Genomic DNA, 25,497 nt, shown 5'->3' on the forward strand with positions numbered 1-25,497 from the left:
GTTTAAATCTGAATTATGGAGCCAAGCCTACCTGTACATAGTAATGGAGACTCCTGAAGTGTGTGAAGTGACATGAAAAGCATCAAACATAGAAACATAGAAGATGATGGCAGATAAGGGCCATAGTCCATCAGGTCTGCTCACTCTACTGACCCACCCCCAAGTCTACTATCCTAGGGATCCCACTCCTGGTGGCAGGTTCTCTTGGCTTAACACTCTAAGGGATCCCACATGGGCATCCCATTTGTTCTTAAATTCTTGCACGCTGTTTGCCTCGATCACCTGCACTGGGAGCTCGTTCCAAGGATCAACCACTCTCTCGGTGAAGAAATATTTCCTGGTGTCGCCATGAAATTTCCCGCCCCTGAGTTTGAGCGGATGCCCTCTTGTGGCTGAGGGTCCTTTGAGGAAGAGAATCTCTTCTTCCATCTCGATACGGCCGGTAATATACTTAAACATCTAGATCATGTCTCCTCTCTCCCTACGTTCCTCGAGTGAGTACAGCCGCAAATTTTTCAGCCTTTCCTTGTACGATAGATCCTTGAGCCCCGAGACCATCCTGGTGGCCATCCGTTGCACCGACTCTACTCTCAGCACATCTTTTCGGTAATGTGGCCTCCAGAATTGCACACAGTATTCCAAATGAGGTCTCACCATGGTTCTGTATAATGGCATTATGACTTCAGGCTTCCGGCTGACGAAACTCCTGCGGATGTGGAACTGACTATATACTTCCTGGTCTCAAAAAAATTGAGGACCAAATGTTGGAAGGATCTAAGATGATGCTCATAGTTTGGTAATTGTTTAATCAAAGACTTTAAATAAAAAGTCATGTAAAATTATAAATTAATGCTAGCATCCATCTGCCAAACTTGTCCAAAGTCCTGCCTTCTCTACCTGGTGGTATACTAGCATATGTTCGAGAGATGTTCACTTGCTTGAAGGTTTACTCAACTATTAAAGATCGGTATTATAGTTGGGGTTGTCTAAGCAAGGACAAATCTGAAGCCATTGGGACAGATAGTGGGGATTCCCAGTTTTTAAAGAGGGCTTTCTTTGTGAGTTTGTGTAATGACATCTTGATATAATTCTTAGGTCTGTGGCTCCTCACAAGGTTCCATGTTAATAGGAGTGCTTGTGGCTCCTCACAAGGTTCCATGTTAATAGGAGTGCTTATTCCATCTGTCTAATAAAGTTGATAAAGGACAGACTTTCATGTGGGGAATTTTATTAAAGAGGAGTTTGTGAAGGATAGTCAACAGAACAGCGTAGTGGCAAATCTGAGTCAGAATCCTTGATGTTATAAGTAGAACATTGAGAAGAGCATCGAAAATGTGATGATGTAGTTTGGTGTGCTCTGCTCCCTCAATGTCTTTTAGAGGTGGAAGCTTGAAATTGAGAAGTCCGAGATCAGTGACCAGAAGAACCACATGGCTGATGTTCAGACTTGACTGGAGCTGGAAATGTTGATACCGGTGGTTGCACAGTATGTGTCTGTAGTAAACCATCTAGTTCCTGCTGCAATAGCACTCGATGCTGGTCTTGGAGCAATGGTGTTGGTACCTATATGGACAAGAGTACATTAGGCATTTGTTGAGTTGGGTGTTGAGATGGTGGGGACCTTGATATTGAGGTATGTCCCTGAGGAGACACCAACTATAATGACGGTGGTCATTGGTGTATTGATGCTTGGACAGCGCTGATGGAGATACTGCTTGCGACGATGACTATGCATGTCTGGAGGAAGAGGCATATTTGTACTTCTTAGCTTTTTTACGAGGTTCTCCTGATGCAGGAAGCGCCAAGGATGAAGACGTGCTGGTGCTAAGTCGAGAGTTGGGATCGGAGTCTCCAGCCAAGCTAGATGTCCCTTTAGTTGAAAACTGTAATTTTCTGGCTCTAAGCAACCTCTTCAGTATATAAAAGCAGAGTGTGCATGAAATATCCCAATGGTCAGAACCCTAGGCACTGTACACATCAATTGTACAGGTCAGTGCCTCAAATGGTCCTATTGCATCGAATACACCGTTTGAAGCTGTTGGGTGCCTTGGACATAGATGTAAAACCACTGATGTGAATTCAAAGGGCTAAATGGCCCAGGGAGATCAAGTGAAATTCAAACCAAACAAAAGGGTCAACACTTCTGATAAAGGAATGGGCTGAAAAATGCCAGAAGGCTCTAAAACCTGAATTTCACATACAAAAAATAAATTTTTAGAACAAATGCTGGTCAATAGTTTGGGGCACAGCAATGGTTCAGGAAGCAAATGGGAAGATTAGGTACTTGCCTTGGTAATCTTCTTTCTAGTAGATAGGATTAGTCTTGACCAACATATTTTAGCCCTCCTTGACCGTGAAGTGTGGAGAGAGCCTCATTTACATATTCTTCTGCTCTGCCTCCCCTCACTCTGGACTGTACTAGATATCCTCAGTCTGTATCAAAGCCACTAGTCAGCCCTCGAGTGTATACAAAAGAGGGAGGGGACACAGGGATTCTCCCCGGCACAAGTCTGTTCTCCTCAATAGAGACACTATGCAATATAAACACACGTAACTCATTGTAACGCATGACGAGGTGGAAACAAACATGCCACCTACTTGTGTGTAATCTGCATCAACAGTTCTAGAATTTAATTGCTATTCTATAGGCATTAAATCACTTTTCTTCTCTGACTGTGCTAGACAGTCAAGGTAAACAACACATCTGACCATTTAGGCATGAATGAGACAGAAAGCAGGCTTACCGGCTAACAGGGCAGGTGTCAAGACTGATGTTCCTATCTACTAGAAAGAAGATTATCAAGGTAGGAGAGTGTGGTATAGTGGTTAGAGCTACAGCCTCAGCACTCTGAAGTTGTGGGTTCAAACCCCATGCTGCTCCTTGTGACCCTGACCCTTGTGACCTCCACTGCATTAGACTGTGAGCCTGCCAGGACAGATACAGAGAATGCTTGAGTACTGAGCTCCTTTGGGAGGACGGGCTAAAAAATTCAAGTACAATAGGAACATCATTCTTGACCAACAGGATGTACTAGAGCAGTACCTGGATCTTAGGGTGAGATTGGAAAGCTTACTGCCAGAATAATGGAACCAAACTTGGGATTCATTCTGACTTCAAAATCCACCTTATAAAATTTGGTGAAAGTATGAAGGTTGGGCCATGTGGCCACCCCACAAATTTCTTCAGGTGCGACTGATCTTGCCTCTGCCCAGGACAACGCAACACCCCTTGTGGAGTGTGCTTTCAAGGCCACAGAAATTCATCTGGAAATGATTGCCTTTGACGCCGGCCTACCTTTTCATGCAGCCCACAGGAGCATGAAGAGATGATCAGAAAGTCAAAACTCATTTGTTACTTCCAAGTATCAAAGAAGAACTTTCCAAAATTCCAGGGATTTCAGAACCTTGTCCTCCTTCCTTGCTCCAGCGCATTTCCTGGTTTATGTGAAAACTCAAAACTACCTTCAATAAAAAGGAAAGAACTGTTCTTAGCGAAACACCAGTATCCAAGATTCTGAGAAAAGGTTCCCTGCAGGACAGAGCATATAACTTTGACACCCTTCTGGCTGAGGCCACTGCTACAGAAAAATATGGTTTTGACCATCAAGTCCATCAGAAATGCCTCTTCCAGGGGTTCATACAGAGTTCTAGCGAGCGCTTTTAGGCCCAAATAAAGGTTCCATGTTGGAAAAGGCTGGTGCACCGGTGGGCAAAGCCATAAGGCTCCCTTTAAAAATCTGGACACATCTGGATGAGAAGCCAACGTTCGTTTACTTGAGAGTTCCCTTAAGTAGGAGAGACCTGCAATCTGTACTTTGAGTGAGCCCACTGCAAAGCCTTTTTTGTGACATTACGGAAGAAAAGCTAACACTAATGGAATTGGGGGCCTTGTTCAAGTCCACATGTCTCTTGACTACACCAGGTCTGGAAATGCTCCCAGGTCTTCCCATAAGCTGTTACAGTAGATTGTTTCTTTACTCTCTGCAGAGTGGCTATGACCATGTCAGAATAGCCTTTGCATAGCAGTCTGGATCCTCTAAAGCCACCGGGCCATGAGAGAGAAGGCATGGATGACAAAGGAGTCTGAGACCCTCTGAAGGAGCACCAGATCTGCATATCACGGCCGGCTTGGCCAGTCTGGGGCAACCAGAATCACCTGACCTGGGTGGGACCTTATTATTCTATCATTGGCCATGGAGGGAACACATACAGAAGTTCTGTCTGAGGCCAAGACTGAACCAGAGTGTCCAGACCTTCGCTTCGGGCTCATATCCCACTGAAGAACCAAGCCTTCCTGTTACTGGCTGATGCCATAAGATCAAATGTGGGACATACCCCAACAGTGTCTGTCGACTCAGAAAGCATGCTTGTACACTGTCCATGCCCACTACATGGGCTGCTGTAAGAGCTAATAGGTCTCCACCCACCAAAACTACAGTTGAGCTTCTAATCTCAATGGCACACTCTTGGTTCCTGTCGATTGGGTTACCGCTGTGGTGTTGTCTGATAAAACCCAGACCACCTTGCCTTTCAGGACGCTCTCCAGGGCTCAAAGGGCTAAGTGAATCACTCTCAACTCTAAGCGATTTATGGCCCAACTCCTCTGTGAGGGTGACCATTAGCCCTGCAGTGGGCGCCCTTCATAGTGGGCTCCCCAGCCATAAAGGCTGGCATTTGTCATCAAAATCACACAAGTGAGAAAGCGCAGAGGTATACCCCAGGACAGGGACTGTAGCTTCAACCACCAACTCAAGCTGTGAAGAGCTATGCATGACCAAGGCAGAGGGAGATCCAGGGCATCCGTCTGCAGGGACCACTGGGACAGCAATGCCTCCTGGAGAGGACGCAAATGTGCTCTCATCCAGAGCACTACCTCTATCGTTACCACCATGAACCCCAGTATCTCAAGATAAAGCCATGTAGTCAGAGCCGGCATGACCTGCATCTCCAAAATCTGCTGCCGGAGCTTCACTCTGCATACTTCTGGGAGGAACACCTTGTGTCAAACAGGACTCCCAAGTATTCCAGGGACTGCATTGGATCCATATGACTCTTCCTGAAGTTTATTACATAGCCTAGCTCCTGTAGGAGCTGAACCACCTAGTTCACCACATGGGATTGTGCCCTTAACATCAGTCTCCCCGCTTTGTGGAGGTACACTGCCAACACAACCATTATTTTGGTAAAGGTGTATGATGCTGACACCAGCCCAAATGGGAGAGAAAAATTAGAAATGCAACTTTAGAACATGGAATTTCAAGAACTTCCTGTGGGCTGGAAAAATGGGAATATGAAGATAAGCCTCCATTAGATCTAATGAGGCAAGAAATTCTCCCAAGCACCACTAAGACAAAGACCGACCAGACCGTTTCTATGTGGAAACAGGGAATCTTCAGAACTGCATTGACAGATTTGAAGTCCAGGATTGGTCTCCAGTCTTGAGAGTCTTTTTTGGGCCCAATAAATTATATTGAGTATCTGCCTAAGCCCAATTCTTTGTCTTGTATGGCTTCTATAGCACTGAGATCTATGAGTCTTGCTACTGTTACTCATACTGTAGCCACTTTTTCCATCTTTCCCGCTGGCAAATTCACTAAGAGGTCTGGAAGGGGCCAAAAACTCTAGCTTGTACCTCTCCCAAATGATTTCTAGTACCCAACGGTCTGAGGAAACCAACGCCCAAATCCTCCCAATACTCTGCCAGCCTCTACCCCACACGTGGAGAGGAGGATACTGGTATGACATCACTTCTTTTTGGGCTGGGATCTGGACACTTGGGGGCACCTGGAGCTTCTCATTCTTTGTATCGGGTCTTGAAAAGCTCACTGACTGGCAGGCGCCCCTGAAAACCACAAAAACTTTGCTGTCCAATTCTCCTTAGGGCCTGAAGCCTGCTGTCTGCGAGTGACTTTGGCTTACGATCTGCCACGCTGGCCATTAGAATGTCAAGGCCATTTAAATGCCCTTTAAATAGGAGCTTACTCAATGGAGGCTGAATCTCCCGACAGCCTGATCAATGCTGGGGAAGGAGATGGCGCATGTCAAGACCTTGCTAAAGACCCAAAAGAGGTCATAAAGAACATCAGCTACATAATTCATTCCTGCTGTGGTCTGACTCTGTATCCCGGCTCAATTTAGAGTGGCAATTTAGGGTGACATATGAGGCTGCTGCTGCAGTTTTCAGGCTGAGTGCCACAGCATCTAACCGACTTTTAAGGACAAAATCCAGCCTGCAGGCCTGGGTATCATTCAATACCACTCCGCCTTCACTAGGAAGGGAAATATGCTTGGTAACTTGCTGTACCAAGGAATCCACCTGCTGGAATTTGTTGTCCACTGGATAAAGCTTTGCCATAGCTCTGGCTACCCTTAAGGGTCCCTTAGGAACCTTCCAATGATCCATGAGCATCTTAGTGATATATGGATGCAAAGAGAAGCATGTTACTTGCACATTAGTGCTGCTCATGAGGAAGCACCAAGCAGCCATCTGAGGTGGCTCTAAATTCAACTCCTGAAGGGGCCTCTGAAATGATTTCCTGCAATACTGATGGTCTGAACAGTCTGCATACAGTTGGGTCCTCTCCCAGATCCAGGGCAGACAACTGATCGTGGTCTAGCTCCCCTAAGATGCTGAATCTCCTACAACATAAGAACTTGACTGGGAAATCAAAAGCATGAACTCGGATTCCTTTTCATCTGAATCCTGCCCTAACTTGGTCCCCAAACTTGCACATGGCTCTGTTAAGGAGACCTGCGCACTTACAGTATCAGCTCTGGCACCACTCCGGCCTCTGTACCTTAAAAAGGCTTCATACATCATATGGACATATTCGGGAGTGAAACCCTGGCCTTGCTAGATTGCCCAAAGCTGGTAGAGGCTCCTATGATGTCCTCTGAGCTTTGTCCGCTGGCATACAACTGCACTTTGGCAGGAACGCCAACTCTACCTCTTCTGGTTCCAACCTTAGAGAATTTAGGGGATGTAGAAACATAGAAACATGATGGCAGATAAAGGCCAAATGGACCATCCACAGATAAAGGCCTAATGGACCATTTAGTCTGTCCATCCATGATAACCATTATCTCTTTCTCTCTTTGAGAGATCCCACATGCCTATCCAAGGCCCTCTTGAATTCAGACACAGTTTCTGTTTCCACCACCTCTTCCGAGAGACACATCCATGCATCTACCACCCTTTCCGTAAAAAAGTATTTCCTCAGATTACTCCGGAGCCTATCACCTCTTAACTTCATCCTATGCCCTCTCATTGCAGAGTTTCCTTTCAAATGAAAGAGACTTGACTCATTCACATTTATATTATGTAGGTATTTAAATGACTATCATATCTCCCCTCTCCTGCCTTTCCTCCAAAGTATACAGATTGAGATCTTTAAGTCTTTCCCCATACACCTTATCACAAAGACCACACACCATTTTAGTAGCCTTCCTCTGGACCGACGCCATCCTTTCTATATCTTTTTGAAGGTGCAGCCTCCAGAATTGTACACAATATTCTAAATGAGGATTCACTAGAGTCTTAAACACAGGCATCAACACCTCCTTTTTCCTACTGGCCATACCTCTCCCTATGCAACCTAGCATCCTTCTAGCTTTCACCGTCACCTTTTCAACCTGTTAGGCCACCTTAAGATCATCGTATACAATCACACTCAAGTCCCGCTCTTCCGTCATGCACATAGGTTCTTCACCCCCTAAACTGTACCATTCCCTCGAGTTTTTGCAGCCAAATTTCAGACCATTATTCAAGCTTCACCAGGTCGGTCTTCATGTTATTCACACCATCCTGAGTGTCTACTGTACTGCTGATTTTGGTATCATCCACAAAGAGACAAATCTTACCCGACAGCCCTGCAGCAAATATCGTTTATAACTATGTTAAAAAGAACAGGCCCAAGAACAGAACCTTGAGGCACACCACTGGTAATATACCTTCCACTCAACCAGTTCCTGACCCAGCCCGTCACTTTGGGACCCTTCCCAAGGGCACTCAGTTTATTTATCAGATGTCTGTGTGGAACACTTTCAAAGGCTTTACTAAAATCTAGAACTTTCTTAAGTTCCTTCAACTGCCTCGGATGTACACCATCCGGACCCATTGCTTTGTCTACCTTTATTTTAGCTAGCTCCTCACGAACACAACCATCTGAAAATCGATCATGTTTTGTCTTCTGCGGTCCCACTCCCAGCGCTTCAGCCATGAACACAGAAAAGAAATATTTAAGCAATTTGGCCTTTTCTTTATCGGATTCTACATATCCTCCCTTTCACCGTTGAGTCTCAAAATGCAACTTTTGCACTTCTTCCTATCACTAATATATCTAAAAAAGTCTTGTCTCCCCATTTTACTGTGTCAGCTATTTTTTCTTCCATTTGCATCTTTGCTTTACTGACTACAAGACCAGCCTATCTTAACTTTTCCAGATTTTTTTTGCCTTAAGCCAAGTTCCTGCAGCAAAAAAGTCTATAACAAAACCCAACTCTGAAAAACACACACCCAGCCAGTTCAGCTTACTTCCATTGGTTCCAGACATTCCAGCTCTGGAAGGGAACTGCAATCCATGTCCTCTGGTACCTGGGTCTCCTGTGCTTGCTGGTCTGCCTCTAGGTCAAACATTTCCACGTCTGTGGGCTCGGGAGAAGGAAGAGGTTCCTTCCACCTGGGAACTTCCTTTCCTTCCTTCCTCCTCCTGGACAGCCAGCTCTCCAAGTGTTCTAAGACTGCTGTGCCCCGCCCAGTCCTACTCAGGGGCCGGGCTTCCTTCAGCTGAGGCTGCTTCCTGCCCTGTTTAGCCAGCCTCTTACAAAATGGAGGATTTAAAGGGGCCCTGCCAGTTTTCACCAGGCTATGTTCTAAAGCAGGTCTGAACACAGCCTGTGCTTCCTGGTCCTGTTTCTGCCTAACAGGGACAAAGTTTTACAGGATGTTTTTTAAGGGTCTTTACTGGCACAAGGCCGGCATTGGGATCGGGCTTGTGACAATGTCTACTATTAAATCTCTATCTACTTCTTCTGTCCGTGAAGGAGGCCTATATATCACACCAATGTAAATATATTCACCATTCCCTCTTTCCAAATTGATCCACAGTGCCTCTTCCTTGCCCTGCAGATCCTGCAATTGTGTGACTTTAATATGATCTCTAACATATAATGCTACTCCCCTCTCACCATCCTTTAATATATAACGCTACTCCCCCTCCTTTTCTTCCTACCCTGTCCATACCTCCGTCCCCTCCCCCCCATATGCTGCGCCGCACATGGAACACTGACTACCGCCACAATTTTGACATGAATCTGAAGCATCTCCTCCAGAGGAGCCCATCCACACCACAGTTTTAATAATAATAATAATAATAAAAGTTTATATACCGCAGGACCTTGAAGTTCTATGCGGTTTACAATGATTAAAAGATATTACAGATTGAGTGGAATAAACAAAGTTCAGAGTTAGTGATTAACAGTTCTAATGATCATTTGTTGAGGACTAAGATTGTAACCATGAAGCAAACATGAGGTGTTTGAGGCAGATGGAGGCTTTTAAAAGAAAATCGGGAAATCCAAGATAGCCACTGCAATAGCAATTCTGGTGCCTAAAACGGCCTATGGAGGCTCAATACAAAATAAAAACACTCTAGGAAAGGTTTTTAGAGGTAAGGGGACCTGTTCTGAACATCAGAAACTTAGAACATGCACATTTAGAGACCCTTTGACCCATAGGCTGTACCATGCTTGTGCTGGGAGCTGCTATTCACTGCATCTCTAGCGAGAGGTATGATAAGACTTTTGTCTCAGACGAGCCTAAAGACCATCCAAAACTGCTTGTTTCTTCGGACTGCTATCCAGACCCCTTGTAGGAGTGGACCCTCAGAACTCTACCAAAGCCTGCACAACACCTTGGGAGAGAGGAACGCAGTCAACTCTGATGCAGGAACAAAACCATCACAGAAGACAAACAACCTACACTCAAACCTACTGCGGAGACGTGGGGTGAGCTTGCTCTCAAGGGAACGGCCCAAGCCTCTGAACTATTGAAGAAGGCTGCCACACAGGAATCAAGCAAAGCAGGTGTGTAAGGATTGCAGACCTCTAACCTGAGAGTCTGTGTCTTTTCACAGCCAGAGATGTCTCAAGGGAACAGAGTTTCTATAGCACAAAAAGCCACACAATCAGTTAAAAACCCGAATAATCAGAAAATAAACTCGAGCAGAACAGACAAGCTCCTACAACTTTGCATGTAGAGAGAAAGATTGAGGAGATCCAAAACAGCCCAGAGTGAGGGGAGACAGAGCAGATGAATATGTAACTGAGACTCTCTACACAGCCAAGGAGGGCTAAAACCCGTTAGTCAAGATTGATGTTCCTATTGCACTAGAAACCCTCTTAACATGCTCAATGGTGACTCAGTATTTGCCTTAAATGTGTCAGAAGCCATCAGAAATAAATGTCTACCCCCAAAACAAAAAAACATTTTAAACCCTCACATTTGAATATATTAAGTCCCCAACTGCCATATTCCAAATAGCACCTCAATTTGTTCTGAGGCTTATCTGACAAGATGAAAAGGAATGGGACTTGATATACCACCTTTCTGTGGTTACAATCAAGGCGATTTACATATTATATACAGGTACTTACTTTGTACCTGGGGCAATGGAGGGTTATAGGACTTGCCTAGTATCACAAGGAGGTGTAGGGGGAATGGAACCCAGTTTCCAAGGTTCTCAAGCCACTGCACTAGGCTACTCCTCCAATCTAATTCAATCCAAATGAACATAATCAAAAGATTAGATTCTTACCTTCATCAATTTTCTTTCTTGTAAATCGACACTCTATTCCTGGATAAGTGGGTTATGTATTCTATCTCGCAAGGTCTCTTGTAGGAAGCTTCATTTATATATTTTTGAAACACCCCTCTTACCTTAGGACTGCCCTCTAGCTTCCAGTTAATATAAAAGCAGGCCGTCATACCTGTACAGAACACAGAAAAGAGGGAGGGGTAAAGGGATCTCTAATCTGTTCAAATTAGAAACTGCATATCATGAACAATCCATAAGAGTGTAAACATCTTAAAATTCATATAAACCAAAACAAGAGAACAATAAGGAGACACAGCCTGTACTAACAGGGTGGGGCACAGCACCACAAACCCCCAGGGCAAAGTGCACAATATGTTCAGATGATAATCTTAGAAAGGCTGGTTAAAGAAACAGAAGTTCAACATACCAGCACCATGTCTTGTAAATTGAATTTTTGTATCTATATGTCCTTTCTCCTGTTTTTAACTAGTTCTTTTTTGTTTTCTTAAATTTTGTACGATGTAAACCACTTTGGTATTTAAAGTGGTATATCAAGTTATAATAAAGTTGAAACTTGAAACTTATTGAGGCAGACAATTGGTGAATCAGCAATTCCCAGGGAGGGTGCTAGGAACAGAGTGGATTTACAAGAAACAAGATTATCTTTCGTTCTTGTACAATTCCATTCTATTCCTGGATAAATGGGACATAACAAAGCAGTCCTTCAAATTCAGGGTGGGACTGATGAGCTAGCTGCCAGAACTGAAGACCTAAAAGCAGAATTCTGCTTTGCTAACATGTCTATCCTGTAAAACTTCATAAAGTATGCAAGGAGGACCAATTGGCAGCTCTAAAAATCTCTTCAGGGGAAACCACCGAAGATTCTGCTTTTGAAGAAGCAACGTCTTATCTGGAGTGAATCTTTATCGAAAGAGGAAACCGCTTTCCGGCTCCAACATAGGTGGATGAAATAGCTATGCAGATCCATCTGGAAATGGTGGCTTTTGAAACCAATCTGCTCTTGCGGGTAGCACCCACATGCATTAACAGATGATTGGTCAAATGACGAAATTTGTTCGAAACCTCTAAGTGCTTCAGTAAAAATCTGCGCACATCCAGCAATTTCATCACCCTGTCATTCTTGCCCACACCCAAGGGTTCAAAATCCAGCAACTGTACCTCCTGGTTGATGTGGAAACTGGAAACCACCTTTGGAAGAAATGAGGAAACAGTACACAGGATCACGCAGGAATTAGTAATCTGAAAAACTAGATCTCTGCAGGACAAAAGTCTGAAATTCGGAAACTGTGGGTCAATATAATGGCAACCAAGAAGACCATTTTGAAGGTGAGATCAATCAAAGAAGTGTGGTCCAACAGCTTATAGAGTGGACTAGCAAGCGACTGGAAAACTAGATTGAGATTCCAAATTGGGATCAGCTGACACAATGGAGGGTGAAGCCGTATCATACCTCTCAGAAACCTGACAACATTCAGATGGGTGGCCAGAGAGACACTCAGGGTGTTAGGACCGAAACAGGAAAGTCCGGTTATCTGTACTCTAAGGAAGCTGACTACAAGGCCTTTTCCAAGGCCTTCTTGAAGGAAGGCGAGCAGAAGAGGAATTATTTATTTATTTAAAAACTTAATATACTATCTACATAACATAACATAACTTTATTCTTCTATACTGCCATAATTAGACAATTTCTAGGCAGTTTACAAAGAAGAAGGCTGGACAATCAGCAAAATACTGTTAATTGAAATGCAACAAATTTCCTAAAATTTTCAATATAAGAGTTTTGGTTAACAGTAGTATCTTCACTTAGGAAATAAATTTGTCAAACAGTGTTGACTTAATTACTTTTCAAAATACACCATAAGATAACTCTATCAATACAATTACCCCACCAGATCTGTTGCTTACTTGCTTGAAATGCTAGTTTTCTATCCAAAAAAATCTTGTATCTACAACCAATTATTTTTGGATATGCAAATAAATTGGAATGCCTAGTTATCCTCGTTTGACTATATAACACAAAATGAGATAAAACGTAATTTGGGGCCAATCCCCGAACCAGCTTAAAACAGATGCATGAAAATTTGAATAGCACTCGTGCCAATGCAACAGTCGATAGTAAGAACTAATATGGTCATTCTTCAACCCAAATATCAGTCGAATAGCCATATTCTGTACTATTCTCAATTTTCTCAAGATTTTCTTTGGGGCTCCCAGATAGACAATATTACAATAATCCAATATGGATAGCACTAGCGCCTGCACTAATAATCTAAAAGATAAAGGGTCAAAAGTATTTTTTGATGGTCTTTAATTTCCATAGCGCAAAAAAGCACTTTTTTACTACTAAATTTGTATGTTTTACCATAGCTAGTTGGGAATCTAGTATGACTCCCAATATTTTTATAGATTTTGAAATTGGGTAGTCATAGCCATTTAAACAAAGCGATGGTCTAGTTAGTTTGCCTTTTGGGCTGGCCAGAAAGATTTTAGTCTTTTCTGTATTGAGTTTCAATTTAAAATTGATTGTCCATTTTTCTATCTCAGTCATGATACGGGAAATTTGTTTTAAAATATCATTGGTTAGATCATTTAAAGGAATAGAGATAGAGATATCATCAGCATATATATAGAAGTTTAGATTTAAATTTTGCAATAGATGTCCTAAAGATGATACATAAATATTACATAGCATGGGAAATAATGAGGAGCCCTGAGGTACCCCAGATGGATTACTCCAGGAGTGAGAGTATTTACCACCACAGACCACTCTATATGATCTTTTCGTTAAAAAAAACTGAAACCTGTGCCACACTTTTCCTGAGAATCCCATTGCGTCTAAACAGTTCAATATTATTTCATTGTCTACTAAATCAAAAGCACTGCTAAAATCCAATTGCAAGATTAAAGCACAAGTACCTTTGCTAAAGATAGTCAAGAATTGAGGCTAAAACTCTCTGTATTAAAAACTTTTCCAAATCCTGACTAATGTTCATTAAGGATATTGAATTTATCCAGATATTTCACCAGTTCTAAATTAACCAATCTTTCTAATAGTTTGGTAAACAGGGGAATGCTCGCTATTGGCCTATAACTGGATTTCAGAGCAATTGATGGCTTCTGATCTTTCGGGATAGGTGTTATCAAAATATGTCCCATTTCATCGTAGAATAATCCCTTAGTAAGTATGTCAGATATCCAATTGAATAAAGTTACTTTGAAATCGAGTGTAGCAGCTTTCATGATCTTCGAGGGACATTTGTCCAGCAAACAATTTGATTTAGTATATTAAATACATTTAAAAACTGATGCCAAGTTAGATTCTCAAAACAGTCCTAAATCATATCCACTCTGGAGTCATTTTCCTGGTGTTTAGGATGAAATTCAAAATCACCTATAGGGAAAGGTATAGTTGCTTTTAATTCAATAATTTTATTATTGAAAAATGTGGCAAGGATTTCCGACGATGAAATGCATTCATTATCTTTTTTTAAAGCCCCAGTTGTGTCTGTTAGTCCACAGTTCTTCAACCGCCGGTCCGCAAGAAATTAATTGCCGGTCTGCGCAGGGCCGGCAAGATTGACTTACTTCAACTTCCTGCCGGTCCGCGCAGGGCCGGCAAGATCAACATCTGAAGTCTGCGCTAGAGAGCTGCACGGGGACAAAGGGAATCCCGTGGGGATGCCCCCTAGGGTCGCGGGGATCCCGTGGGGACGCCTCCGAGAGTCGCGGGGTTCCTGCGGGGCTGGATGTACTCAGTCATGCGGCTCTTCTCCCTACCTGTTCTGCTTGCAGCACAGAGTCGAACGGAAGTCTTCCCACGTCAGCGCTAACGTCGGAGGGGAGGGAGGGCTTAAACAAAGCGCTGACGTCGGGAAGACTTCCGTTCGGCTCTGTGCTGCAGACAGGGAAGGAAAGGAGAAGAAGAGTAGCCTCGCGGCTCGAGTGGCGTACCAAGGGAGGGGGGGCGGTCCGCCCCAGGTGCAGCACAGGTCCCCTTACTTTTGTGGCGCTTCCCCGACCGACAACAGCCCCAGTCGGACAAACCTCCCTGCCCTGTAGCTGCGAATCTAAATTACCTTCTTACAGCAGCTGTAAGAAGGTAATTTAGATCCGCGGCTACAGGGCAGGTTTGTCCGACCGGGCCTGTTCTGTTGTCGGTTGGGTGGGGAAGCGCCACAAAGGTAAGGGGTAGGGAGGGAGAAAGGGAGGAAAGGTGGAGTGGAGAAGAAAAGACGCTTAAGGGAAATGGGTAAAACTGAGGGGGGAGAAGGACGCTGAAAGCACTGGGGAAGACAAAGGGGTGGAGAAGGACGCTGAAAGGCCATGGGGAAAGCGGGGTGGGAGAAGGATGCTGAAAGGCCATTGGGAAGGGGGGGGAGAAGGACGCTGAAAGGACATGGGGAAGACAGGTGGGGGGAGAAGGACACTGAAAGCACATGGGGAAGACAGAGGGGGGAGAAGGACACTGACAGGACATGGGGAAGATGGGGGGAGAAGGACGCTGAAAGGAAATGGGGAAGAGAGAGTGGGGAGAAGACGCTGGCAGGGAAGAAGACAAAGATGCCAGTCTATGGGGGGAGTGGAGGGAAGAAGATGGGTGCCAGACCAATTTGGAAGGGGGGAGAAAGGGAGAGGCACAGTAACAGAGCAAATGGAAGACGCAGAGGGAAGAGAGACAGTGGACGGAAGGAATTGAATGAGAACATGAGGAAAGCAGAAACCAGGCAACAAAGGTAGGAAAAGAATTCTATTTCTTTTTTTTTTTTTTGCTTCAGGATAAAGTAGTATATTAGTTGTGCTGATAAAAATTTATAAACATTAGAGGCTCTGGTAGAATCCCGTTTACAAAGTATGTATTCTTCCCAATTAATATTTCCAAATTAATAAAGTATTTTTGCTTATTTGTAAATGGGTTTCTACCAGAGCCTTTAATTCAGTAGCATAATTAAATGAAATAACTATTTCTGAAGTTTATAGGGACGGGCGGGGACGGAGGGGATTCCTCACGGGGACGGGCGGGGACGGAGGGGATTCCTCACAGGGACGGAGGGATTCCTCACGGGGACGGGTGAGGATGGGTGGGATTCCTCTTGGGGACGGGTGGGACTTTGGCGGGGACGGGTGGGATTTCTGTCCCCGTGCAACTCTCTAGTCTGCGCTGGGCCGGAGAGATCTTGGGGAGCCTCTGACAGTGGCTTTCTCCCCTCTCTGCAGCTCTCCTTTACTTCCCAGCGCAGCGGTTCACGAAGGCAGCCTCGGGGCTTTTGCTGAGTCGTGGCTGCCTCTGATGATGCAACTTTCTCTTTCCTCAGAGGCGGCGCGACCCAACAAAGGACCTGAGGCTGCCTTCCTGAATTGCTGCGCTGGGAAGTAAGAAGAGCTACTGGGAGGGGAGAAAGCCACTATCAGAAGCTGCTGGGCAAGGGAAAAAAAGGGCTGCTACTGGAGAGGGAGAAGGAGAGATGCTGCTGGGAGGAGAAGAGGGAAAGGAATCTGGGAAGCTGCTGGGCAAGGAAAAAAAAGGGACAGCTGCTACTGGAGAGGGAGAAGGAGAGATGCTGCTGGGAGGGGAGGAGGGAAAGGAATCTGGGAAGCTGCTGGGCAAGGGAAAAAAGGGACAGCTGCTACTGGAGAGGGAGAAAGAGAGATGCTTCTGGGAGGGGAGGAGGGAAAGGAATCTGGGAAGCTGCTGGGCAAGGGAAAAAAAGGGACAGCTGCTACTGGACCTGGAGGGAAGGAGAAGGAGAGATGCTGCTGGGAGGGGAGGAAGGGAAGAGAGTTACTGCTGGACAGGAGGAGGAGGGAAGGGAGAATGAAATAAGGAAGGAAACAGCTGGCAGAGAGATTAGAGGAGGGGAAGGGGAGACACAGGCATGAGAAAGTAGAGAGATTGATGATAGGAAGGGGTCAGCAGAAAAATAAGCAGAGAGGGACAACGATGATAGATCTGGTGTAGGAGAGATAAAAATGAAGAGAGCAATGAAGCTGGAATGAATCATGTAAAAAGGAGAGAGGGGTACAAGCTGGATGGAAAGGGGAGAGGGGCATAGAAAGAAGACAGATACCATATGGAAGGGGGAGAGGACAGACAGTGGATGGAAGGGGCAGATGCTGGATTGAAGAGACAGAGAGGGCAGACGCTGGAAGGAAGAGAGTGAAAAGAAGATTGAAAGCAGAAACCAGAGACGACAAAAGGTAGAAAAAAATAATTTTATTTCTATTTTGTGATTAGAATATATCAGATTTGAAATATATATCCTGCTAGAGCTGGTGTTAAGACATAACTGGGGACTGCAAAACCCAGGAAGTGCTTCTTTAGCTTCCAGCTGGCTTAGGGCGCTCTCTGACCAGGGGGCAGTTGCCCTAGTTGCACTCCCCTAAAACTATTCCTGTCATGTGTGACTGCAGTATTCTGTTAGCATGATATTTCTGTGTAGCATTCTGTAATAATTTGGCTTGTTCAGTTTTCTTGATAGTAGAGGGGATATGTGAAGGGGAGGGGAGACAGGGATTTTGTTGATCCTTGCTCTGAATTATTTGTATTTATAAAATGACAATTGTACAGAATATTGTTTCTTTTTATACTTTAATAAAATACATTCAATATAAAATCATAACTGAGGCTTGTGTGGATGGGATCAGATGATTTGTGGGGACCGAGCTCGTGGAGATGGGGCGGAAACGGGGTTTTTAAATTTTAATCCTAGTAGTTTGCCGGTCCACAAAATAATTCTTTTTTTTCTGCCGGTCCACGGGTGTAAAAAGGTTGAAGAACACTGTGTTAGTCTATTTACCAGCTTAAACAATTCTCTACTATTTATTTTGGATGAACCTATTTTCTGTAAATAGTATTTTGAACGTTTTTCTTTAATCAAGGTTTTATAGATTCTCACTTTTTATAGATTCTCACTTTATGTCTCCAATTTGTTTTATCTTCTTCTTTATTTGATTTATGCCAAATTCTTTCCAATTTTCTGGCGTCAGCAGCAATTGACCTTGAGCTTGGATCTTCACACTGCCAAGCGTACCAGTTTTGAAAACACCTCTGAGCTTTCGAATATGCTGCCACCATTGACTTCTTACTGAGCAAGACTGTCGCAATCACTCCTGTGGAGTAACCTCTGCACACTAAGTCTTCGCGTTCAAGAGCTAGAGCTTAAGACCAAATTGGTCCAGATCTTGCAGGACTATGGGACCCTACAAGAGAAGGCAAAAGTGACAGGGAAGTTTGAGATCACGAGCCAGCTGCAGATGACCCAGATCGGCATACCAAATTTGCCTCGGCCAATCGAGTGCTACTAGAATCACTCAGCTTTGGTGAATCAGATCAGAAGACAGCCTAATATGGTCCACAGAGGAAAGACAAAGCCCTCCTGTGGCTATGGCTGCACCAGGGCATCCAGTCCTTCACTTCATAGTTCGTGATGGCAGCTGAAGAAATAAGATGCTCTCTTGTTGGACACTCAGGCCATAAAGTCAAACATTGGCCATCCCCATCTGACCACTATACTCTGGAAGGCTCTCTGGGACAGAGACTATTCTCCCAGATCTAAAGTTTGCTGGCTGAGATAATCCGCCTGCATGTTGTCCACATTTGTGGCGTACACCGCTGAAATTGCAGGAGTGTGTGGCGCAGTGGTTGGATCTACAGCCTCAGCACCCTGGGGTTGTGGGTTCAAACCCCGCGCTGCTCCTTGTGACCCTGGGCAAGTCACTCAGTCCTCCATAGCCCCAGGTACGTTAGATAGATTGTGAGCCCACCAGGACAGATAGGGAAAATGCTTGAGTACCTGATTGTAAAAACCGCTTAGATAACCTTGATAGGCGGTATATAAAATCCTAATAAACTTGAAACTTGAAGATGCTTTTCTGCTCAGCAAAAGAGCAGTTTAGCCTCCTGCCGCAGAGGTGCACTCCTGATGTCCATTGATTGATATAGGCTACTGCTGTGGCTTTATCTGAGAAAACCCGGACTGCCTGGTTCTGCAGCGCACCCTCAAAGTGTAGAAGAGTCAGCTGGATCACTCACAGCTCCAGGCAATTGACTGACCACTTTCTCTCGGAAAGTGACCAATGTCCCTGAACTTGACTGTCCGCTTAAGATTTTCAAGATCACTCAGGTGGAGATTCTGGGGAACTCCCCCAGACAGAAAGGGAGGATTTAACCACCATGCCAGATTGTGCCAAGCTACTCCTTGGGTTTTGGCCAGGTACTAGTGACCTGGATAGGCTGCCGTGAGAATGGGCTACTGGGCTTGATGGACCATTGGTCTGACCCAGTAAGGCTATTCTTATGTTATGTTCTTATGTTCTCCCGTGTCCAAGTAGGCCGCACATAAAGCAGATCCTTCTGCAGAATCCAACAGGAGATTAGTGCATCCTGGCGTGGGCACAAATGAGCTCTCGCCCAGGGAACTACATCAATAGTTGCAACCATTGACTCTAGATCCTGCAAATATCACTAGGCTGTTGGAGCTTGAGTGTCCAGAAAGGTATCAACCACCAGAGCTTCTCCTGATGGGACTTGGGGAGAAACACTTTGTTCATCTCCTTGGAGAAACGAACTCTAAGTACTCCAGGTCCCATGTCGGAATGAGTTGACTCTTCTGAAAGTTGACCACCAAACCAAGATCCTGAAGTAACTGAACAACCTGGCACACATCCTGGTGTCCTTTGGACTTCGAATGGGCTCCGATGAGACAATCGTCCAGATACGGAAATGCTTGGATCCCAAGTTTGCATAGGTGGCCTGCCACCACCACCACCATCACCTTGGTAAAGGTCTGAAGCGCTGTTGTAAGTCGTGGATCAAGTATCTCCTGTGCTCCAGAAAAATGGGGATATGCAGATAGGCCGCTGTCAAATCTAGAGAGGCCAGGAATTCCCCTGGCGCCACTGAAGCAATCACCGACCTCACTGTTTCCATTCTGAAGTGAGGAACATCAAGGGTCGCATTGACTGCTTTGAGATCCAGTCTCCAGAGCCTCTCTTTGGTATGATAAAGTATCTGCGGGAGCCCGAGTCAGACTCTGGAATGGGCTCTATGGCCACTATATCCAGCGATCTGGACAGTAGCTCGTACTTAAGTCTCTTTGTCTGGCCTCTCTGCAGGAGACACCAGGAAAATCTGGAAGAGGTCGAAAAACCTCAAGTTTATATCCATCATGGAGAATATTCAGCAACCAGCAATCTGTGGTGATTTTCGTCCACTCCTCCAGGAATGCAAAGAGCCTCCCTCTGATCCATGGAGGGTTTGCTGAAGGCCTGGCATTCTAACTGCTTCTTAGGAGCAGAAACAGAGCGGACTCCCAACAATTGTAGGAGGAGGAGGGAGGAGAGTATGGTGCAGTGGTTAAAGCTATAGCCTCGGCACCCTGAGGTTGTGGGTTCAAACCCACGCTGCTTCTTGTGACCCTGGGCAAGTCACACAATCTCCCCATTGCCCCAGGTACATTAGATAGATTGTGAGCCCACCGGGAAAGACAGGGAAAAATGCTTGAGTACCTGAATAAATTCATGTAAACCGTTCTGAGCTCCTCTGGGAGGATGGTATAGAAAATTGAATAAATAAATAATTAAAAATTGTGGTCGCCGAGCTGCACCAAAACATGGTTTGGTGTTCTGATAAGGTCTTTGACTCGAGTAACCTCCCCAGGACTGGCAATAGCACCTGGAGGAATAAAAACTAGAATGCCCCGGTCCCCAAGAAGACCAAGGCCTGCTGTCAAGCAAAGACTTAGGTTTACGGTCCTGAACTCTCACTATAAGATCATCCAGACCCTTACTGAACAGAAATTGCCCTTTAAAGGACAGCTTATTGAGGGTCACCTTAGATGAGGAATCACCAGACCACTGTCTGATCGACAACATCTGAAGTGTGGATAAATAGTAAGCTCACCACTCTGAATAGGTCATACAGGGCATAAGCAGCATAGACCACGCCAGAAATCAGAAAAGTAAGATCATGAAGCACTATAGGGTAAGGATCATGATGCAGCTTGGAGTGACAGGCTCTAGCTACAAAGGCTACTGCTGCAGCTGCTTTCAACCCTGAGGCCACTGAATCAAAAAGCTTTTTCAGCACAAAATCAAACCTGTGGTCCTGGGCATACATCAACACCACACCGCCCTCACTAGGGAGAGAAGTATGCTTGGTGACCTGTGCCACCAAGGAATCCACCTTCGGATAAAGCTTGGACATGGCCTTGGTCACTCTTAGAGAACCCTATGGTGCCTCCCAGTGATCTGGGAGCATCTTTGCAATGTCCAGATGGTCAGGAAAGAAGAAAGACAGTGGCTTAGTTTACTTATAAGAGAGTACTGTGCTGACAAGGGAGACAGGTTAACTCACTGGGACTAAGATTTTTTAAAAATGCACTTTGGCTTTATGACTCTTTGTTACGAATGTTGTACTATGCACTGAACACACTAAGCTTATAAATATATACATGATTCATGAATTGTGTGCTTCCCAATTATTCTGAGAGCACTGATCTATTCATAGTTTCAAATCCAAGGTCATACAGTTCAAATGTTAGGACCCCTTTGACGTTAAGCATTTTCTTAGTTTGGGTCTATATTTTATTTTGAAAATGTTCTGAATTCTTTCGTGTAAAGGTAAATATTCAACTTATCTTTGATGCATAGTACCCATCTTTTATGTGTGGATTGAGCATCTAGTAAGGTGTTTATTCAGTAGTACTTCAGATATGCACTAAAAAACCAATTCTGCAAATGCTAATTAATTCCCATCTCTTACTAGGAAAGTCTTCTAACACCACAAAACAAGACTGGGGAAGGCATTATGTTATCAAATAGAGAAACAGTGAAAAATTAAGGCCGATAAAGACCTCTTATTATATATCTCCCTATTGTTAGTGATGTCTTCTCTTGTATGCTTAATTAGATTATGAGCCTGTTCGGAACAGAGTAGCTCAATGTAAACTGCTTAATACATATCATGCGGTTTATTAAATACAATAAATCCAATCCAATCCAATTTCAACTCCTGAAGGGAATCTAAAATAATCCCCACCAAAGCAGAAGGTTTAAACAGTCTCTGCACCGTGGGGTCCTCCTAAGATCTGGAGCATCTCCCAGATCCAAATCCTGGAGTTCCCTAACTGCAGCCAAATCTCCCACTGTGGAGGTTCAAGCCCGAGTAATCAAAGGCATGATCACATCATCAGGATCATCCAAATTGTCCGTCGGTGGCTTGTCCCTCAGCTGTGCATGGCCCCTCTCCTGGGAACCCAAATCCTGGGAAGGTGGATCCCTGACGTTAACAGCGACATCATTTGAAGCATATTTGGTGAATCTATCTTTGCTAAATAAGCCTGAAAGAGTATATTAATAAATTCCAAGGAAAAACCTGGATCCTAAGGAACAGCTTTTGAGAATCTTTCTTGGAGCTCTTGGAGGATTTGCAGGATTTAAGTGTGGCTGTGTTTTGCTGGGGATGCACTTGTGCTGCCCCGGGCCCATTTTTGCCTTTTTGGACTGCCCACAGATGGCCTGAGTGGTAGAACCCCCCAAAGGGGCAGGGGGAGCTTAAGCAGATGCCTCTTCCCCTCCTTACGTGCCTCACGGCACATGGAACACAGATCCTTGCCCATCAGCCATCTGCCGCAAATGGGGCATTAATCCAAAATATCCTGCCCTGAGGAGTCCATCTGATGTGTTTTCTTGTAAAAACTAAGCTTATAGAGGCAAAAAATATCTTTAAAATCAAATCTGGAAAATCCAAGATGTCTATCACAGGAGCTATTTTACTAATAAAACAGCCTGGGAAACCACAATGACCCCCTAAACATAGTGATTTTAGGATTTTTGGAGTGGGAGGACCTAGAGTTTACTCCTAAAACTCTTAACATTTAAAAGCAGAGACCCCTACCAAAATTGTCTCACAGGCTTTGTGCTGGGGAGCTGCAAGTTGGAAGCTGAAGCAGCTTACAGGGAGATCATCTGCCTCAACAAGCCTCGAAACCTGGACTGATGGTCTTCTGACTGCCTCTTAGGCTCAGTGCCTCAGCCGGAGACCTCCATCACACCCAGAAACACCGTGCACATAAACGGGTGGAGGAACGCAGTTAGCCCCGATCCTGGATACTCTTCCATGGAATCACTAGTGGACGGACCTGGATGAGCAATGCTCCCAAGGGAACAGTCCCTGAGTCCTGATCTGTGAATGCAGACTGTCAAGATGACTGCACTGCAAAACAGCCAACAGACTTTGTCAGTAAAGTATGTGATCTCCCACAAACAGAGTTATCCCTGCAAGGGAACCTCTGCAGCATGAGAACACGAAGCTACAAAAATACTGAAGTTAGAGAAAAAATTAACACGAGCAGAAAAAGACTAGCTCCTGTTGTCTCACTTGTAAATGAAGCTTCCTACAAGAGATCTTGCGAGATGGGATACATAATCCACTTGTCCAGGAATAGAGTGGGATTGTACAAGAACTATTAAGATGTGTATTTTTACTCTGAAAACAAATGTCTAAAAATAAAATAAATCCCACACCCATTTTTAACATTTATTCTTTTGGGCTCATTCAGAGCAAATCTCTCACTATGGTGCTATGAGCCTGGCCTTGTATTTTTTCAAAGCTAAATATGAAAAATAATTTGCTACATTAACATATGATCCACTCAAGGAAAATTAGTGAAGATGTCTTATCATTAAATGAAGGAAATAGTCTCAGAATACCACAGAAGGGGATCACCCCTAATTTTAGTGGTGATGGTTCTCTTTCATTGACCACTCCTTCATTTTCCTAACTACCCTTACGGAGTGTATTAAATAATTTATTTTCTCAAATTTTTCAAACTTTTCAAAATCAAACTTATATATGAATAACTTTGAGACAGAATGGATTTTGAATTCTCCCTTTTCACATCATATTTTTAGTTGGCACAGATACATTGATGATGTATTTGTGCTATGGAAAGGCACTATGGATAATTTGAAACTTTTGACAGAGTGGTTAAATTCATGCGATTCCCAGTTAAAGTTCACTATGATTGCTTCAGAAACATCGATTCAATTTCTAGATGTAAACATAACACAGTGAAGGTTTTATAACTAAAGTTAATTTTAAAGAAACTGTTCGAAACACTCTGTTACGTTACGACAGCAGTCATCCCAAAATTTAAAAACAAGTTTGCCTCTCACAATTTCTAAGAGTCAGACGAAACTGTACACGAATGGAAAATTTCAAGTTGCAATCGACTGCTTTACAGAATAAACTTACCAACAGGGGTTACCCTCAACCTGTATTGCATAAAGCATCACGAAGAGCAAAGTTTCTCAATAGGAGCCATCTGTTATATGATTATAAAGAAAATAAAATAGAAGATTTGTTATGAGATACTGTTCAAAAAGGAATGATGTGGTGAAAGAAAACTGGGAAATTATTAACTTACATCCTGTCTTCAATGATAAAAAATTGCGGATAGCCTTCTCATGTAACAAAAACTTAAAAGAAATGCTTTGTCCTTCTAATTTAAAGATAAAGAAGTCCTCTCAGGATAACTACAAGATCATTAAGGGCCATTATAAATGCGAGTCCTGTAACATCTGCAATGTCACCATGCAATGTAAATTATTCACAAACCCGATGGATGGGATCCAGTATGAACTGAATAATTTTACAAATTGTAAAACAACGTTCATCATTTACCTTATTTTATGCCCATGTAAAAAAATCTATGTTGGCATGTCTTCAAGAAATTTGTGTGTAAGAATGAAGGTACATAAATCAAATCTGAAATCTGATAGGTATAGACCATTGCTCAGTCAATGGGACTGATGGGCCGCCGCGGGAGCGGACCGCTGAGCAGGATGGACCTATGGTCTGCCTCAGCGGAGGCAACTTCTTATGTTCTTATGTTCTTATGTTCTTATGAACGTAGTTCTGAAGTGATTGTAGAACACTGCCATCTGCTAAAACATAAGTTTAATGACCTCTGTTGTTTTGTGATAGATCAGGAGTCAAAACAACAAAGAGGAGGTGATAGGATCAAAAGACTTAAAAAACGGGAGATGAGTTGAATTTACAAATTAAAAACTTTGCAACCTCTTGATTTAAAAAGCACTAAAGATTGGTCAGGGTTTGTTTAATGTACTTTAATATGTATGAGCACATTTTGTACCAATCAGGAGGATTTACGTCAGTAATCGCCAGTGCGCATGCGCTGGCGTCTTTTGTACTTTAAGCGCCATTTTGACTAAAGCATTTCACGCTTGAATGTTAAGAGCCCGTACACTTAGAAGTACTTTCATAGAGTTTAATGAAAGAATGTACAATTTTTGTGTCCTGAACTGCTTTTTTTTACTTTTTCATTTATAGAAATCTGACAAAAAACCCTGAGGACGCCTCGATTCACAGCGAAACGGGATCCGTTGATATTGATATTATGCAGTCTGGGCCAGTATAAGCTAACAAGCGAATGGCAAGATAAGTAACATCATGCTTGAAAAATCATTAACTTGATTAACTTAATCATCAACAAAAGTCCAGCAATATGACTATAGCATTACAAAAGTTTAGTAATATGACTTAGCACTTTTCGACACTTAAATAAGTGTTGTTTTTCTGACAGATTAAATGTTGGCTCCAAACAAAGGAAAGTAAAAAAGTTTTTTAGAATATAATATTTAA

The 25,497-nt window shown here is 43.8% G+C and overlaps 1 protein-coding gene across 2 annotated transcripts in view; it reads right to left on the reverse strand.

Annotated features, from left to right (window-relative positions):
- EXD3 (exonuclease 3'-5' domain containing 3) overlaps window positions 1-25,497 on the reverse strand; it is a 411,655-nt gene that overhangs the window by 172,360 nt on the left and 213,798 nt on the right. The window lies entirely within an intron of this gene.

Source organism: Geotrypetes seraphini, chromosome 10, assembly GCF_902459505.1.
Source record: "Geotrypetes seraphini chromosome 10, aGeoSer1.1, whole genome shotgun sequence".
NCBI lineage: Eukaryota > Metazoa > Chordata > Amphibia > Gymnophiona > Dermophiidae > Geotrypetes > Geotrypetes seraphini.